Below are 14,318 nucleotides of genomic sequence, written 5' to 3'. Positions count from 1 at the left end.
TGGGACAAAAATTGTGGTTTTGGTCTATACAGTTAATTTTGCTCTTCATGACAACTGTGAGGGGGTGAATTTATTTTATAACTCATTTGTTTACATTATAAAAAGCCTTAAAGGGATCCCATGGTGTTGAGACTTGTATGGCTTAATATAACATAAATGATGTCTCTTACTGAATTATGTAGTAGAAAACCCATGAAAGATCTACGTTATTTTAAAAATCGATTTTATATTTGGACCATGGGCGGCGCCATTTTGTTTGCGTTCTAGGTTGATGACGTAGAGTGGTTGAACTCCTTAATCAGCTGGCATTACCTGTAGCTATTTTTACCACAACGCAACTCGAAAATTGTTTCAGAGTTAAACAAAACCAATGAATTCCTTTGTAATTATACTTAAAACACACTCAAACATACATGTGCACACAAACTCACCTACACAAGTCACAAACAGATCGGCCAGCGCGCACACGACAGGCTCTGTCTCAATCGAGATGTTGGGCTGCTCAGTCTCCACGACAGGGGCTGAATCTGAAATCGACCCTATACCCTTAAATAGGGCATTATTTGAAGGGACGGACATTTGTAGTGTTGTCCGACACCATAGTGGACATGTTCGAGTGCAGTCATTCAGTCTCATGTTCCACCGCAATAACGAGTAAAGCCGATTTACAAACAGCTGTCCGACTTCACGCACTCAAACATACATGTGCACACAAACTCTCTCTCTCACACAGACTCACACACACCCCAACAGATCGGCGCGAACACAGCAACACACACACACACCAACAGATCGGCGCGAACACACACCCAGCCCAACAGATCGGCGCGAACACACACACACACGCACGCACTGCGCGCGCATACATAACCCTCAATCTATTCCCTGTACGTGTTGATATCCTGTTCAACACATCCTGTTCCCCAGATAGACTGTTGATAGTAGATTAACTACCCAGATAGCACACATACGTCTGGCCGACGTCGGCCCCAGAGCGGACGTCGGCCTCCAAATCATAACATCGAATAAGTATCGGCCAGGCATACGCGAATATCGCTTTATTTCCAGCTCGTCGGCTTTGGGTCGGCCCAATATACTGGAGGCCGATGCTGTGTTTATCTGTTGTTTGCTCATGCTGCCCATTCATCTCTTTGCCACCAACCCGAGAGAAAGACGAAGCGACGCGACGCCATCTGTGGGTTTTAGGTAAATTTTCACTTGAGGAAATCAGAAAAAAAACAGGCAGTTTGTAATCGCAGTTTTCACTCCAAGAATTCCTCACAGTTTTTAGTCAGAAATGGTGCATACTCTTGTGCCAAAGTTTTTTGAGTTGCCAAACTGTCTGACCATTTGTCATCATCTGATAAATAAACTGACTGTTCATTAAATTGGTAATGTACGTGTTTATTTACGTAATGCTGCTGCGTGACTTTGACGGGCGTGCGTTGAACAGGCAAACACTGGAAGTTACCATGGAAACGGGCCGGAGTTTGCAGCAAGCCAGCAACAGCACAGTAACGGACACGCTCCTGTTATTTTCGCTGCTTTCAGGTAAGTTTAGTCCATAAACATTACACAAATAATATAAAACTGTTCCGTACACGTTTCTTACTGTAATTGACACGCTTCTGTCGAATATTTACTTTATTAAAATTGTTCAGTGTCTTTGAAAAAGTCCGTTAGCATCTCAACCGTTTTTTATTAGCAGTTTGCTAATATACTTTAGCTCTAATGAAAGTGAGTTTTTAATCACGTCTTTATGTGCAGAAGAGAGGCTTTGATAGTTTTTTTTAGGTTTGCTGGTAGTCTGTCAATGGGTTATTGGAAGTGAGCTAATTGATTTAACCTAACTTCACTATAAGTTAATGTTATTACAGGAAACGCCAAAATCAAATGAAATGATCTTTCACGGTAAAAAAAAAAAAACAACAACAACCTAAATTACATTTAATGTTTAATTATTTAATACCAATTACGTTCCTTTTTTCCCCCCCTGTGATTTCAGTAAAAAAAATAATAATACAACAACGGAGGCAAAGGATGGTCCCATGGGCTGCTGACAGAGAAGGGTAAAATCTCATTAAATCTTTAGTATTTTTTCTACAAAAGGTAACACTTTAGTAAGGTGAACAATTCTTAGCTTGCACATTTGCTGTTTATTAGTATTATTAAGCACATATTAATGCATGACCTTATACTACAACATCCCTAAATTCTTCCTGGTATCTAACTAAACTTAAACGCTACAACAACTACCTTACTATCTATTAAGCAGTAAATTATGAATTTGAGGCAAAAGTTAAGTGAATGTTTCCCATACCAAAGTGTTACCATAATAAATATTTTACCTACATCACCCTGCATGTTATTTTCTTTTGCAAAATTATTTTTTATTACAGTTTGCAAGGTTCTGACAACCACACGTAAGTAACACTGAGCAATGTAAAATGAAGTAAGCCTAAAACAAATTATGTTAAGAAATTATTGTATGTATACTCTGCATATTCTACTTCTCTTATCTGCGTTTCACCTCTGCTCTAGCTTGTTTCCTTCTAATAAGCCTGACATTATATCTCTGTGATAAACTGTTTATGTTCCTAGATTCTTCCATGCTGATGGCCTGCACTCCTGTTGAAGAAAATCTCAGGCTAAAAACTAGATGACTGGTAAGCAAAACCTCAAAAATTATACTACTGTTCAAAAGTTGGGGGTCTGTACATTTTAAAAACATTAACTCCATGTTGTTACAGTAAGACCGTCTAAAAAGCCTTTAGGGTAAAATAATCAGCAAAATTAGACAAGGTGACAAATGTAGTGTGTTATAGTTTGTATTTATGATTAACTATTATGATAACAGGATGTTATGGTCTTAAATACTTTTACTAAATACTTAAATACTTTAAATGCTGACTGTGGTTCAGGCGGTCAACAACTTTAGGCATTTAAGTTATTTTTCAGCGTACTCACTGCTCATACTATTAGCCTCTAAAATGTTTGAATTATATCACAATACAGTGTCAGAGGGTAAAGATATATCATTAGAGTTCTTACAGTTATTGCTGTGCTCTTATTACCAGATCAGATATAAAGCCCAGCGTTTGGTGCTGAGATTTTTCAGGACAAGGCCTTGATGACATCTACAATTAGTACATGAAGATGGTGAGTTTCCCAATAGCTGCCACTATCCCAGATCAAAAGACTGAAAACAACAGGCTTCAATCTGTATTAAAGGTATAGTTCACTCAAAAAATTAGACTGTGCTGTTTATCTGCTGGGCTTCCGGGATGTAGGTGTGTTTATTTCTTCAGGAGAACACAAATGAAGATATTTAACTCAGCCGTTGGTCATATAATGCATGTCAATGGGGTGTATTTCTATGAGAGTAAAAAACACAAAGACTTAGGAATCCATATTAAACACAGCGGCATGTGGCGACACATTGATGTCTTAAAACACAAAACGATCACTTTCTGTGAGAAGCACACCAGTATTTGTGTTATTTTTTACCTCATATCAGACGAATCTCATCTAGTATTCCCAACGCCATTAGTTCCATCTAAGAAGGTCAAAACCCGGTGCGATCATAGATATATGCCTTATTAGTGCCTCGATGGATCGGTCGAATGAGGCATCTACGTTCGCGCCGGGATTTTGACCTACTCATCCTAAATGAGATTCGTCTTATATGAGGTAAAAAAATAACAAATACAGTTGTGTTTATCACAGAAACCGATCGTTTCGATGTGTCGCCACGAGCCACAGGGTTTAATATGGATTAATATCGCTCGTATAATGCATGTCAAAGTTAAAAATCTTCATCTGAGTTCTACTGAAAAAACAAACACACCTACATCTCAGATGCCCTGCGGGTCAGCAGATAAACATCACATTTTCATTTTTGGGTGAACTATCCCTTTAATTTATTTTGATAGATTTAATGTTACATTGTTAGTCTGGAAAATACACTCAAAAACAAAGCTATTGAACGCACTTAAATTAAGGAAAACTTTTCCACAAAATTGAATTACATTTTTCAAAATCTAATGGAATGATCTGTTATAATCTTGTTATATGAATTTAATGGGTTAGTTCACCCAAAAATGAAAAATCTCACTACAGTGGTTCTACACTAATTTTATGAAGCGATGAGAATAGTTTTTGTCCGCCAAAAAAAGCAAAATAACAACTTATATAGTGATGGCTGTTTTCAAAACACCGCTTCCTGAAGCTTCGAACCGCGATCTAAAGTTCCGAGAAGATTAGGCAAATTAGTCTGGTGATGTAACCTACTGCGCGACTGCTCCTCCATCAATGTCGGACAGAAATCATTTTTGTGTATACCGATTGAAAGATTTAGTGGACTGTCTACATGAGCCGTTATCTAAACTGATCTGGTGTTTACATGTGATGACTTTCAATCACAATCATTTTGTCACATGCAGCTTGTCTGCCGCATCAAAAATGTCACCGCTGTTTTCTCCAGCAGCTGGAATGTGTTAACTGTAGCCATAGCAACTCTTAACGGCCACCAGGACTAATACAGTATTATTTATAGCTATTTATTTGTTGTAAAGTGTAATTATCATCTCAGAAAAACAAATCTTCTGTCAGGCGCAGTTAAAGTAAAAACTGCCTGGGGCAATATACGCTGTGTCATTATTCCAACATTATCTTCATAACTTACGAAATAAAATGTTTACCCCTCAGAAAAATTAACTATTCTCTCTTGTCAACATGAGCGCGGCGCGCGCTGTCACGTCATGTAAGAACGCACACTTAAAAGTAATCGGTCAGGTCGTTTACATGGTGAAAAAAAATTAATAACAAGTATGGAAGAGATTCAAGCTGTGCTGCTTTTGCTGGTTATGACAGAAAAGAGCACTAATATGCAGATTCAGCAGCATAATCAGAAAGCTTGTAAAGCTAGATTTAAAATGACAATGTATATTATTATCAGCTATTACAGACATTGTACGTAAGATGGCTGAGACGAACGCGCGGTTGAAATAAAATGCTGCGTGAGCTCAACCAATCAGCATGTTCAGCGCCCAAGTCCCGCCCTCGAAAGTTCCTGAACTTTGAAAAAGTACTACCTTACTTCCTACTTTACTATCATAAAATGATTATAGAGCCACTGTAGTGAGATGGGCTTTGTAACGCCGTCTTTAGTGCCTTTATGGGTCTTAAGAGAGGAAATGACATTGGTGTCAGTGAAGGCCTTTCTGAGCAATCTGATACATATTTTTATATGTATTTAATTGCTTTTTTTCATCTGATTTCAACACTAATATCTTCATCTGTGTGTGAAGATGAACGGAGGTGTGACCCTAACCTTAACTTAACCTTATCTTAACCCTAACTCTTAACCCTAACCTTATCTTAACCCTAACCCTAACCCTAACCCTGTCCAACCACATGAGGAATTATGGCAGAATTTATTGGGTTATTGGGTTAATTTTGGGTGAACTAACTCTTTAACTTTATATCGCACACCCCACCCACACCACAGGTTTAAACGATGGTGGTGCGCCCTGCAGCCTCACTTCACCGCTCTAAGGGTGCGTTCACACTTGTAGTTCGGTTCGTTTGGTTAGTTTGGTCCGGACCAAAAAACAAAAACAAACATAATAGTCCTGGTCCGCTTAGCGTTCACACGGGCATTTTTAACAGCGAACCTAAAGTTACCGAACCAAAGGCACAGGGAGACGCTCACAACCTGATTGGTCGGCTTATATGACGTAGGAGCTGCTTACCGAACAATCAGAACAACGCTGTGTGCCGGATTACACGCGGGCATTTTATGCGTGTTCATATGGCATTATTTTTTACCAGAGAACTCATGAAGAGCTCATGAAATGTTCACAACATTCAAAACAACGCTGTGTGCTGGATTAAACGCGATCATTTTATGCGTGTAACACATGGCATTATTTTTTACCGGAGAACTCATGAAGAGCTCATGAAATGTTCAAAACAACGCTGTGTGCTGGATTAAACGCGATCATTTTATGCGTGTACATGTGGCATTATTTTTACCCGCTGAGAACTCATGAAGAGCTCATAAAATGTTCAAAACATTCAAAACAGCAGCAGGATTTCCTCCGTTGTGCAAAAGAGACGGCCGTTCTGTCGTCTGCACCTGCTAATAATGGGCAACACAGGAACTTTGATGAGAAGAGCCAGGTATGCTTTTTGTGTGTTTTTTCTAGCATTTTCGAAACATGCTCGTCTGACCAAATATTGATGAGGCTCTTCCTCGTTGCTCTACGTTTGTCCTCTAACGTTAAAGTTACTCATTTTGGATACGCCGAGCTGCATTATGCGTGGCATCTTGTGACATTACGTCCGGTTTTTGGTCCGTTTACATGTCTTTGGTCCGTGTTGCGTTCATATATCAATCGAACCGCACCAGAGTTCGTTTGGAAGCGGACCGAGACCCATCTTTTTAGCGCTCTCGGTCCGCTTGTTTGGTGCGCACCAGGGTTCGGGTGGCAGCGTTCACATATGTTCAAATGAACCGCACTAAACGAGCAACCGCACCAGGGTTCGTTTTAATCGAACCAAACATGACAAGTGTGAACGCACCCTAAGACACCAGCATTGCATCCGTGGCTAAACACCCCCTAACTTTAGTGCATCGTGATTGGATATTTTGCTCATATCAGCATAGACTCATTGGCACACAAAACAGAGCCAATTCAGAGAGAAATAAAATGCACAGAAATTAATGCAATACACAAGCGCCTATTGATCCAAGGGTGTCGTACCGAATGGGTCAATATTATATTGAGAATTGTGACATCCCTAATATTTTTCCAGTTTAGTTATGTAATTATTTATATTTTACATTATTCATTCATTTTGTATAAAAATTAAATAGAGAAGAAAATGTGACAATGTCACTGGGCTTGTCACAAATTGCCAAATTAATGGAATATTCAGAGTGCAAGACAAAACCGTGCCTTTTGTGCAATATTATGCTGCAAATATTGTATATTGAGCTAAAGTTAAATTGAACCTTGTATGATAATTTGTGTAACCAGATTCAATACTTTGTAATGAGTATGTACAATGGATTTTGAACTGTACTATTTTTGTTACAGGTTCTCTGGGAATCCCCAGTTGAAGGCATGAAGACATCAAATGTTGGCCTGGACAGATGTACCAACAGTCCACCACACTGACCTCTGCTTTTGCATGGATGGCTGATCAATACCCTGCTCTGTGAGGGTATTATTAGAGAAAAACTGAACACCTGTGACAGTGGGATTTGTAGTTGTAAAGAATAGTCACACATCAGTGCACTTAGGGTGCTTTCACATCTCTTGTTCAGTTAATTTGGTCCGAACCAAGGCCAAACAATTAAATAATACATTGTTGCATTTTACAGCTTTTTTGGTTCCTTTTCACACCACACTGATTGCTTTGGTCCGGACCAGTTGAAACACGTGACAACATCCACATCACTCATTGGCCATGGTGTATTACCTAAACTGCTTTTCGATTGGTCAGAATTTACTTTGTGGGAAAATTTCAACAGAAGAGGAAAACCCAGCAAACTATAACACTATAGAAAGACGACTGCGGGCAGGTTTTGTCCCTGGCCATAATCTACTACATATTGTGTATTAACCACAGTATGCAAACAATACCTTTCTATAATGAAGCGCGGATGCGACTTGAAAACAACGTACTGCAGACGGCGAGCGCACATCACTCGTCACTTCAATCAGAGGCGTGCATTAATTATTCTTAACTCTGACACGCTCATTCCGAAAATATTTCCAACGATCCATCAGGTAATAATGTCATGCACATAATGTCAGCGCTGCTAACTACGGCAGCTGGTTTAGTCAAAATATTATCAGTACTTTTGCAGTTGGTTCTGTTCGAGGCCGGATCACGTTCTCACCACCAGCTAACCGCTCCAGAGTTCGTTTGAAAGCGCACCGAGACCAGCTCTTCAAGGAGGTCTCGGTACGCTTGTTTAGTCCGCTTTTGGTGCGCACCCGAGTGCGATTGCTGCTTTCACCAAACGAACCGCACCAAAGAGGAAAACGAACTCTAGTACAATTCAACTGAACTAAATGAGGCAGGTGTGAAAGCACCCTTAAAGTCAGAGAACATGTTTTTTTTAGAAGTTGCAAACTTTTCTTTCTCACAAAGAACACAACAGTTAAACCTTTTCAAATTATTTTCTGGTGGTGCACAAGTCCTATTCTACAAATTAACAAATGATAAAAACATGACAAAACATGATATGACTTCATGCTCTGCAGAGTCTTTATATAAACATGAATTCAACATTTAAAAACAGTATATTCAAAATATAAAAAAGGTTTCTCGTCAATGTAATGTAAAGTGTAGTGTGACCGTACCTTTATTCTGCGTTTGGTGCACCCATGTATCAAAAGTGTGAAGCCATGGACAAATTTTACTTGTTAGATGATGTGAGATCGTGAGTATGATTTTTTCCCCCTTGATGGAAAAAATGAGCCCACGATTTTATTAATTTGTGATTTGTAGAATAGGATTAGTACAAATGTAACTGTTGTGTTTGTGAGAGAAAAGAAAACTACAAGTTTACAAATCCTAATACATTTTCTCAGTGACTTTACTGAAATTTTCTCCACTGTCAGCAGTGCTTAGTTTTGCTAAAATAATACTCAATATTATACAGCACATGCACAGTTTGAGTCGATGTTCTGGTTATATTTTTTCCAGTCTCAATTTACCAATGCCAAACCTATTTCATTAACAACTATTAATTCTGTTTGTAGTCAATATATAAACAATTGATATTTAATTCAAGAGATTGGCTGGACTTTGCAGACTCGATCAGTATTTCTCGTCCAATGGTCAAACTTTAATTTTCCAGTTTCACTAGTATTGCATCCTTCTCATCGGTATTTAATAATGACTTTTCAGTGTGGTTTAAACCTCTTTTTTGGCTCATAATATGCATTTTATTTTTTAAAGTAATTAAAAATATTTTCTCTATGCTATTGAAAATGTGGGTTACATCTTTGTCACCTTTTTCACCAAGGAGTTTACACTTGCTGATAGTAGGCTGCAATAGTTGCAAAAGAAAACCAATTCATCTGCAATATTCTTCTGCCCTACATTTTCAAGGGTAAGCTTTCTCTATAAACCATCTACTCACCCATATGCATTTATTTTGTGTAACACAAAAAGAGTCACATAGTCTCAGTCACCACTAGAAAAGAACCTGTGATTTGAGTCTCATTATGTTCTGACTGACATATCCTTTTGTGCTCCAATAAAAATAATGTGTCTGGTACATGATCAGTTGTTCTTGAGTAAATATTGCTTTTAATTTATGTACCTGTATAGCCTACCTCTTTGTGTATTTTAATGTAAATGCCTTTTCTATTATATATATTTTTCTATTAAATGCCTTTTCTATTATATTGTCATATTGAATATTTATAGATTGTTTGCTCTAAACATGTAGGCTATCTGTAACTGCTCTGTAAATATTAAAACAATGTTAACTGAATGTTATGTGTGATTATTACATAAACAGGCTAATGTATCTTATTAGTATTAAGTATTTGCTATTTTTAAAACAGAAAATGTGTTAACGTTAACTGTACCAAACTGAAATCAACATCGTGTTTCACTCAACTGACATCAACGTCATTCAGCATAAGGTAAGTAAATCATCTGCGTAGATTGATGTTTTGAATGGAGTGTCTGACGTTGGTCTTTAATGCCGTGAGTGTAACGTTGATTCTATGCCAGTGTGCTATCTGGGTGTAACCCGAAAGGTTCGACCTAAATAAAGGTCCTAGAAAGCCCATGAATAGTGGCCAGGATTTGCTGTATTGCATCGTCCACACGTCGGCCGGACAGCATTCGCGATCAAATGCCGATGTCTCGGCGACTTTGTCCCAATTAGCAAACGCTCTCTGATCGATGTCTTTCCGATGGAACTTTGTGCATCGCGCCGACATCGGCCCGACGTATGTGTGCTATCTGGGTATAATGCCTAATGTGACCAGCAGAGGGAAATATCTAGGTAGGACGATGGGATAAAGTAACGTGAGGAAGAGAGGCAGGATGTTTTGGTGATGATGCATGCGATTGAGACAGAGCAGTCAGGTATGTGTGTGCGCGCCCGCCGATCTGTTTGTGACTTGTGTAGGTGAGTTTGTGTGCACATGTATGTTTGAGTGTGTTTTAAGTACAATTACAAAGCAATTCATTTGTTTTGTTTAACTCTGAAACAATTTTCGAGTTGCGTTGTGGTAAAAATAGCAACGGGTAACGCCAGCTGATTGAGGAGTTCAACCACTCTACGTCATCAACCTAGAACGCAAACAAAATGGCGCCGCCCTTGGTCCAAATATAAAATCGATTTTTTAAATAACGTAGATCTTTCATGGGTTTTCTACCACATAATTCAGTAAGAGACATCATTTATGTTATATTAAGCCATACAAGTCTCAACACCATGGGATCCCTTTAAAGTTCTGCATAATTAAAATCATGGCTACTTTGAGCGACAGGTGGATTGTCGTTTGTCTGCTCCGCCCACATACCGCCACCTTGCCCATTTTCAATACCCTACTTTATGCTTCAAAACTGCTCTTCAGAATCCTATGGGTGACGTCGCGGACACCACAGCCATATTTTGTTTCCAGTCTAGGGTTTTTAGCACCACTATGTGTAAAAATGACATACAACACCTTTGTGCAACTTTAAAGGTCCTGTTCTTTGCGATTCCATCTTTCAAACTTTAGTTAGTGTGTAATGTTGCTGTTAGAGCATAAATAATACCTGTAAAATTATAAAGCTCAAAGTTCAATGCCAAGCGAGATATTTTATTTAACAGAAGTTCCCTTTCAAAGCCTACAGCGAACGGCCGGTTTGGACTACACCCCTGCACTTCCTGCTTTAATGACGCAACTAAAACCGTTTGTTGACGATCCCTCCGCCCACAAGAACACGCAAATTCGGGGGGCGCGGTCCTTTTGCTCTCGCAGGTCGAGAATAGGAAGTGTTGTTTTTGTAGAGTGTGTTTGTGGCCATGCCATTGAAACGCTGTTATTTTCATCCCGAAGTCAAATCACCTTTGTTTGGCCTTCCCACAGACGCTGTACGTAGAGATCAATGGCTACAGTTTATGGTTAACTCGGTTCCGGAAAATTATAATCACAATTTAAAACTATGTGCAGCACATTTTGCTGAGGACTGCTTCCTCAATCTCAATCAATGCCGGATTCGCAGAAAGATTATTCTTAAAAGACGACGCAGTTCCCTCTTTGTCTGGAGAAGGCGTTGTTTATGGTGGACAACCGGTAAGTGTGTTTTATTATTTAAGTTGGTCCGTTTAACAGTTTATGTAACTCATGACACAAAGTGCAACGCTGTTTAGCTTTGTTAACTAACGTTAGATGGTAATTGAAACTAATCCGAAAAACTTAGTATATAAAAGTGTAGTAATTCATTCAGACACCATCGATTGTTGGTGTTTGTAATGATCAGTTTAAATGATTTGTTTATTATATATGTTGTTTACTGTAACTAAGGTAGGAATAAACAATGCATTTATTTTAAAAATTCAACAACACCATCGTTAATTAAACATACGGACAAAACCATATACCACAAACTTTTATAACAGTTTTTAACATATAACATTGCAATTTGTAACAGCCAAATATAAAAGCATGACAACTACTGAGTAGACAGCTTACCATTCTGAAACATCCAGCAAAAGTCTTTCCTGAGCAGGTTGTAATCGATCCTCTTCGATATTCTCCGGGTCTGATTGCGGCTCAAATTGATAAGGCAATATAGACATTTTTGCAATAACGTTGAGCGCGCGTATCTCCCCGTTATGGTAAGAGGCGGGACCTTTCCGGGCAACGTGCGCTAAGCTGCTGTCCAATCACAGCGCGGGAAGCGCTAGCCCAATCAGAACTCGTTACGTATTTCTGAAGGAGGGACTTCATAGTACAAGGAAATCATCAGGCCGTTTTTAGGACAGAGGAAACAGCACTGTACAGATAAGTCAATTGTGTGAAAAATACTGTGTTTTTTTATACGCAAAACATGAACTCATGTTATATTGCACACTGTAAACATAATCAAAGCTTCGAAAACACGCGAAGAACGGGGCCTTTAAGTGCACACATTTGGATTTGTGCAGAATGAGAGGTGAGTGAGCAGAAGTATATTCATATAACCAATTTACCACATGCAAATTAGTTTAGGCTTAGTGGTGACTTATATTTGTTATTCCTGTGGAGTGAGGGAAAGCTCAAATACATTGTTATAGTCTTTTTTTAACAATGCAGTTTGACCCAAATTATTTTCTGGAAAAATGCTGTAGTTGCTCCACAATATGTGTGCAAGTTAAACTGAATCACTGAATGCAGGATATGCCAGGGCAAGTTGCACATTAGATGAAAATGTTCATCAGCATGTCACATCAGCCCCCTCCGGCCAAACAGTCAAAAGCCTGCTGCAGCACAGACTAACGCCATTTTAAATGTATTATACAGCCAACTGCCTGAGTAGTGGACTTCTTATGCCCTTCTGTTTTATCCAACAATGTGTTGTGGCAGCCACCGAGCTGGAACCAAACACGGAAGACGGCCAAAACAAATGCGTCATCCTTGACATGGCTTGGCTAGTGAGCAGTAACTGTGACTGTTTTGTTGTTCCTCAGCCCATTGGCTCTCTGCGGGCTTTAGACTTAATGAGCTTGCCCATTTCACCATGCTCATTAATATGTGGGCGGGGGTGTCCATGATTGGGACATCCATTTTGAGAGCTTCTCTTCACATAGAGAAAAGCTGAAAGGGTTTAGACAGCAGGGTTGTTTTCCATCTTTAGACACATAGAAATGTACAGCTCCAGACAACTGGAAAGCACAGGGCTCTCAATTCATAATGGGATCATAGATAAACAACAGCGCTGGGTGATGTTGTGCCTCATCATGCAGCTCCATACATCAACTGAGTCTTTTACTACCAGAGCGTGAGGCAATAGCGCTAGGGAGCTACCTACCTAGAAAGCATACTAAAGGGTTAGTTCACCCAAAAAGTAAAATTCTGTTACAATTACTCACTCTTATGTCGTTCCAAAACCAAAAAAGATATTTTAAATTAAATATGATACATTTCTGTACCTCCATTGAAAGTTTATTCACATAAAACTCTGATGTTTTAAAACATTCATAAAGACAAATGTAAAATAAATCCATATGAAACCAGCGGTCTTCTGAAAAGGCCTGATCGCATTATATAAAGAACAGATTCAATTTAGGCATTTTTTGCACGTAAACATTGATCAGCAAATTTATATAAGCACTCAAATTTGATAAACAGAGGCTCAAGTATGCTTGCCTGACACGGAAGAACCAGTGGGTGGGGCTGGAAATAGTTCAAAAAGTTGATATCGAAACCTGTTCCTGAACAATACTTTCTTTGATACCAAATGTATGTTTGACTTTTAACAAGATTACATTACTGCAAAAAAAAAAAGACCAAAAAAAAAAAAAAACGGTTTTAATTTTTCAGTTTGTTGGCTTTTTTCACATTACGCTTGCACTGGCAAAAGTAGCCTAATGTTTATAAATGTAAAAATAGCAAGGTGACATTCATTTTAATTGTTTATTAATAAACTCGTTTTCTGAGTCTGTGATGGCTGCAGAGATTAATTTGTCGATGTGGACTCGTCATCTCCGCTGTAGTGAATGCACGTGAAATGCACCTTGATTACATAATCAAAGGATTTCAATTGGTTTGTTCAAACATAGATAGCTTTCTATAGGCCTATTTCTCATGTCTGTGAAAAAAGTGTAAGCTGAGTTTCGGATCATTTATGTGACCACATCAGCGGTACACAAGTCGACTTGTGCTAAAAGAGTAACCCCTGATGCTACATTTTGTTTTGCTCCATCCTCTGCTTTTCTGTGTTTGCATCAAGGGTTCAAGGGTTACTCTTTCGCTGCAAAACGTTGCGTACAGCAATCCACCGGAAGCTAGTTATTTTAGTCTCTAAGTTTTAAATATGGATATTTTTCTTACACAAACGCACCAGTTCACTTCAGAATGCCTTTGTTAACCCTTTGAGCCGTGTGGAGCAGTTTTATGATGGATAGATGCTCTTTTATGGACTTCATAAATGAGGCAACAAAGATAAACCATATATTGTCGCTGTCATGTGTTTATTTTCTTCATGTTTGATCAGTCAAAGTGTTTTCTTTGTTTTTACGCAGCCACAGAGATAGCTTGATTACTTTGCCTATATTAGGGATTTCCTTGAATGTCATAAGGTATATT

General features: G+C 38.7%; 1 protein-coding gene and 1 long non-coding RNA gene across 6 annotated transcripts in view; one reads left to right on the top strand and one right to left on the bottom strand.

Annotated features, from left to right (window-relative positions):
* zgc:103755 (uncharacterized protein LOC449988 homolog) overlaps positions 1-14,318 on the bottom strand; it is a 77,662-nt gene that overhangs the window by 44,625 nt on the left and 18,719 nt on the right. The window lies entirely within an intron of this gene.
* On the top strand, positions 1,438-7,387 carry LOC137090949 (uncharacterized). Of its 2 annotated transcripts, XR_010907998.1 has the most exons (5): positions 1,438-1,551; positions 2,006-2,423; positions 2,602-2,666; positions 3,078-3,159; positions 7,104-7,387. It is a non-coding gene; the product is annotated as an uncharacterized lncRNA (long non-coding RNA). The 2 variants fall into 2 exon arrangements; XR_010907997.1 differs by having other exon boundaries at positions 2,006-2,666.

Source organism: Pseudorasbora parva, chromosome 10 (genome assembly GCF_024679245.1).
Source record: "Pseudorasbora parva isolate DD20220531a chromosome 10, ASM2467924v1, whole genome shotgun sequence".
In the NCBI taxonomy this organism is placed as follows: domain Eukaryota; kingdom Metazoa; phylum Chordata; class Actinopteri; order Cypriniformes; family Gobionidae; genus Pseudorasbora; species Pseudorasbora parva.
Note: the sequence above shows the minus strand (reverse complement) of the source record. Positions and strands in the feature narration are given on the sequence as shown.